The sequence below is a fragment of the Scyliorhinus torazame genome, chromosome 2 (genome assembly GCF_047496885.1).
Source record: "Scyliorhinus torazame isolate Kashiwa2021f chromosome 2, sScyTor2.1, whole genome shotgun sequence".
NCBI classification, from domain to species: Eukaryota; Metazoa; Chordata; class Chondrichthyes; order Carcharhiniformes; family Scyliorhinidae; genus Scyliorhinus; species Scyliorhinus torazame.
The window spans coordinates 15396199-15402198 of NC_092708.1; positions in this window are offsets into that span (position 1 = coordinate 15396199).

A 6000-nucleotide genomic window follows, 5' to 3' on the forward strand; every position below is an offset into this window, starting at 1 on the left:
CCACACTTTCAAGAACTTTACCATTAGCCAAATATTCCGCATTCCTGTTATTCCTTCCAAAGTGAATCACCTCACACTTCTCTACATTAAACTCCATTTGCCACCTCTCAGCCCAGCTCTGCAGCTTATCTATATCCCTCTGTAACCTGCTACATCCTTCCACACTATCGACAACACCACCGACTTTAGTATCGTCTGCAAATTTACTCACCCACCCTTCTGCGCCTTCCTCTAGGTCATTGATAAAAATGACAAACAGCAACGGCCCCAGAACAGATCCTTGTGGTACTCCACTTGTGACTGTACTCCATTCTGAACATTTCCCATCAACCACCACCCTCTGTCTTCTTTCAGCTAGCCAATTTCTGATTCACATCTCTAAATCACCTTCAATCCCCAGCCTCCGTATTTTTTGCAATAGCCTACCGTGGGGAACCTTATCAAACGCTTTGCTGAAATCCATATACACCACATCAACTGCTCTACCCTCGTCTACCTGTTCAGTCACCTTCTCAAAGAACTCAATAAGGTTTGTGAGGCATGACCTACCCTTCACAAAGCCATGCTGACTATCCCTGATCATATTATTCCTATCTAGATGATTATAAATCTTGTCTCTTATAATCACCTCCAAGACTTTACCCACTACAGACGTGAGGCTCACCGGTCTATAGTTGCCGGGGTTGTCTCTGCTCCCCTTTTTGAACAAAGGGACCACATTTGCTGTCCTCCAGTCCTCTGGCACTATTCCTGTAGCCAATGATGACATAAAAATCAAAGCCAAAGGTCCAGCAATCTCTTCCCTGGCCTCCCATAGAATCCTAGGATAAATCCGATCAGGTCCCGGGGACTTATCTATTTTCAGCCTGTCCAGAATTGCCAACACCTCTTCCCTACGTACCTCAATGCCATCTATTCTATTAGCCTGGGGCTCAGCATTCTCCTCCACAACATTATCTTTTTCCTGAGTGAATACTGACGAAAAATATTCATTTAGTATCTCGCCTATCTCTTCAGACTCCACACACAATTTCCCAGCCCTGTCCTTGACTGGTCCTACTCTTTCCCTCGTCATTCGCTTATTCCTGACATACCTATAGAAAGCTTTTGGGTTTTCCTTGATCCTTCCTGCCAAATACTTCTCATGTCCCCTCCTTGCTCGTCTTAGCTCTCTCTTTAGATCCTTCCTCGCTACCTTGTAACTATCCATCGCCCCAACCGAAACTTCACACTTCATCTTCACATAGGCCTCCTTCTTCCTCTTAACAAGAGATTCCACTTCCTTGGTAAACCACGGTTCCCTCGCTCGACGCCTTCCTCCCTGTCTGACCGGTACATACTTATCAAGAACACGCAGTAGCTGATCCTTGAACAAGCCCCACTTATCCAGTGTGCCCAACACTTGCAGCCTACTTCTCCACCTTATCCCCCCCAAGTCACGTCTAATGGCATCATAATTGCCCTTCCCCCAGCTATAACTCTTGCCCTGCGGTGTATACTTATCCCTTTCCATCATTAACGTAAACGTCACCGAATTGTGGTCACTGTCCCCAAAGTGCTCTCCTACCTCCAAATCCAACACCTGGCCTGGTTCATTACCCAAAACCAAATCCAACGTGGCCTCGCCTCTTGTTGGCCTGTCAACATATTGTTTCAGGAAACCCTCCTGCACACACTGTACAAAAAACGACCCATCTATTGTACTCGAACTATATCTTTTCCAGTCAATATTTGGAAAGTTAAAGTCTCCCATAATAACTACCCTGTTACTTTCGCTCATATCCAGAATCATCTTCGCCATCCTTTCCTCTACATCCCTAGAACTATTAGGAGGCCTATAAAAAACTCCCAACAGGGTGACCTCTCCTTTCCTGTTTCTAACTTCAGCCCATACTACCTCGGAAGAAGAGTCCCCATCTAGCATCCTCTCCGCCACCGTAATACTGCTCTTGACTAGCAGCGCCACACCTACCCCTCTTTTGCCTCCTTCTCTGAGCTTACTAAAACACCTAAACCCCGGAACCTGCAACATCCATTCCTGTCCCTGCTCTATCCATGTCTCCGAAATGGCCACAACATCGAAGTCCCAGGTACCAACCCATGGTACCAACCTTATGAGGCAGACAGACACTCTGCAAATTAGGAGCGGTAATACATCGCATTGATAATGGAATGTTTATAGAACTGTCTCAAATACGAGCTCACCAGCTGCAAAATGTAATAACTTCTGAGCCTGCGTCCGATCGCTCTGTGTCAGCGTCCGATCGCTGTGTGTCAGCGTCCGATCGCTCTGTGTCTGTGTTCTATGCTGGCAGCTGAACGTTAACCCTTACAGTAAATTTTTTTTTTAAACTGCAGGAAGTCTTACAAAAGATTAATGACCCTTGGGCACAGCTATTAAAACACCTGATAGAGTCCAGATGAGAGAATATAGAGCATTGCGCAGGTCAAGGACACACAGCCTGAGTGAGTGAGACACAGACAGAGTGAGAATTTGGTAATTTGGTGCAGTGAGGTAATTCGGTGAAGAGTGGGAGAAGGTGCTTCTTCCCGACTGTTTTGTTCTCTCTCTTTCTTCGGGCCTAATTTCGGGAGCCATTCGGAGGAGGAGGAGCAGTCTCTGTGAGTATAAAAACCTAACGGAAACTTCCTGTTTTCCAGTTTTTTCCCCAAAAGTGACGTCAGAGGGAAGCTGTGATCTGATTGGTTGATAGCAAATCTGCCCCAAATTTTAAAAAAAACACAGCTAAACTCATAAACTTAAATTAAACTAATTAATTAATTAGTGGTGGCTGGTCAGGTGATGTGCTTGAGCTGCTTGACGTGGGAGTGGCAGATCCCATTGCGAGCTGCAGCGACCACATCTGCAGTAAGTGTTGGCTGCTCGAAGAGCTCCGGCTCAGAGTTGATGAGCTGGAGTCTGAGCTTCAAACACTGAGGCACATCCGGGAGGGGGAGACTTACCTGGACACTGTGTTTCAGGAGGCAGTCACACCTGTCAGAGAAAGTAGTTTAAATCCTGCCAGTGGCCAGGGACAGCAGGGTGTGACTGCAAGTCAGGCAGGTAAAGGGAACCAGCAGTCAGGAACTCAGGAGCCTCAGCCCTTGACTCTGTCCAACAGGTATGAGGCACTTGCTCCCTGTGTGGATGGCGAACAGGGCTGCAGGAAGGATGAGTCAGCTGACCAAGGCACCATGGTTCAGCAGGCCATTCAAGGGGAAGGAGTAAATCGGCAAGTTGTAGTTGTAGGGGATTCTATTATCAGGGGGATAGATAGGATCCTTTGTGAGCAGGATAAAAAGTCCCGCATGGTATGTTGCCTGCCCGGTGCTAGGGTGCGGGACATCTCTGACCGGCTTGAAAGGATACTGGAGAGGGAGGGGGAGGATCCAGTTGTTGTGGTCCATGTCGGTACCAACAACATAGGCAAGTCTAGGAAAGAGGACCTGTTTAGAGATTATAAAGAGCTAGGATTCAAATTAAAAAACAGGTCCTCAAGGGTCATAATCTCCGGATTACTGCCCGAGCCACGTGCAAATTGGCATAGGGAGGCAAGAATAAGGGAAGTTAACACGTGGCTGAAAGAGTGGTGTGGGAAAGAGGGGTTCCTTTTCATGGGACACTGGCATCAGTTTTGGGACAGGGGGGACCTATACCGTTGGGATGGTCTCCACCTGAACCGAGCTGGGACCAGGGTTCTGGCTAAAAGAATAAATAGGGTGGTCAACGGGACTTTAAACTAAAGATTGGGGGGAAGGGAAAGTCAGGGAACCAAGAGGTGAAGTAATCAGTGGGAAGCGTAGCTGCTTAGGAATACAAAAAAGCACGAAAAGACAAAACTCAGGAGAGGTTACGATAGTCCCCATCCCACAAAATATGACACAGTGTATGGAAAGGCTCAGTAAACCAAGGTCCGCCACACTGAGAAAACAAAAAGGTCAATAGAGAATTAAAGGTGCTATATTTAAATGCGCACAGTGTACGGAACAAGGTAGATGAGCTTGTGGCCCAGATTGTGACTGGCAGGTATGATGTGGTAGGCATCACAGAGACATGGTTGCAGGGGGTTCAGGACTGGCATTTAAACATCCAGGGATTCACAACCTATCGAAAAGACAGGGAGGTGGGCAGAGGGGGCAGGGTTGCCTTGTTAATTAGGAATGAAATTAAATCAATAGCACTAAATGACATAGGGCCAGATGATGTGGAGTCTGTGTGGGTAGAGTTGAGGAACCACAAAGGCAAAAAAACCATAATGGGAGTTATGTACAGGCCTCCTAACAGTGGTCAGGACCGGGGGCACAAAATGCACCACGAAATAGAAAGTGCATGTCAGAAAGGCAAGGTCACAGTGATCATGGGGGACTTCAATATGCAGGTGGACTGGGTAAATAATGCTGCCAGTGGACCCAAGGAAAGGGAATTCATTGAATGTTTACAGGAGGGCTTTTTGGAACAGCTTGTGATGGAGCCCACGAGGGAACAGGCCATTCTGGACTTAGTGTTATGTAATGAGCCAGACTTGATTAAAGATCTTAAAGTAAGGGAGCACTTAGGAGGCAGTGATTATAATATGGTAGAATTCAGTCTGCAATTTGAAAGAAAGAAGGGAGAATCAGATGTAAAGGTGTTACAGTTAAATAAAGGTAACTACAGGGGCATGAGGGAGGAACTGACAAAAATCAACTGGGAGCAGAGCCTAGTGGGAAAGACAGTAGAACAGCAATGGCAGGAGTTTCTGGGAGTAATTGAGGACACAGTGCAGAGGTTCATCCCAAAGAAAAGAAAGGTTATCAGAGGGGGGATTAGGCAGCCATGGCTGACAAAGGAAGTTAGGGAATGCATCAAAGCAAAAGAGAAAGCCTATAATGTGGCAAAGAGTAGTGGGAAGTCAGAAGATTGGGAAGGCTACAAAAACAAACAGAGGATAACAAAGAGAGAAATAAGGAAAGAGAGGATCAAATATGAAGGTAGGCTAGCCAGTAACATTAGGAATTATAGTAAAAGTTTATTTAAATACATTAAAAACAAACGGGAGGCAAAAGTTGACATTGGGCCGTTCCAAACTGACGCTGGTAATTTTGTGATGGGAGACAAGGAAATAGCTGAGGAACTAAATAAGTACTTTGCGTCAGTCTTCACAGTAGAAGACATGAGTAATATCCCACCAATTCCGGAGAGTCAGGGGGCAGAGTTCAATATGGTAGCCATCACAAAGGAGAAAGTGCTAGAGAAACTAAGAGGTCTAAAAATTGATAAATCTCCGGGCCCAGATGGACTACATCCTAGAGTTCTAAAGGAGATAGCTGAAGAAATAGTGGAGGCGTTAGTTATGATCTTTCAAAAGTCACTGGAGTCCGGGAAATTCCCAGAGGATTGGAAAATCGCTGTTGTAACCCCCCTGTTCAAGAAGGGAACAAGGAAAAAGATGGAAAATTATAGGCCAATTAGCCTAACCTCGGTTGTTGGCAAGATTCTAGAATCCATTGTTAAGGATGAGATTTCTAAATTCTTGGAAGTGCAGGGTCAGATTAGGACAAGTCAGCATGGATTTAGTAAGGGGAGGTCGTGCCTGACAAACCTGTTAGAGTTCTTTGAAGAGATAACAAATAGGTTAGACCAAGGAGAGCCAATGGATGTTATCTATCTTGACTTCCAAAAGGCCTTTGATAAGGTGCCTCACGGGAGACTGCTGAGTAAAATAAGGGCCCATGGTATTCGAGGCAAGGTACTAACATGGATTGACGATTGGCTGTCAGGCAGAAGGCAGAGAGTTGGGATAAAAGGTTCTTTTTCGGAATGGCAACCGGTGACGAGTGGTGTCCCGCAGGGTTCAGTGTTGGGGCCACAGCTGTTCTCTTTATATATTAACGATCTAGATGACGGGACTGGGAGCATTCTGGCTAAGTTTGCCGATGATACAAAGATAGGTGGAGGGGCAGGTAGTATGGAGGAGGTGGGGAGGCTGCAGAAAGATTTAGACAGTTTAGGAGAGTGGT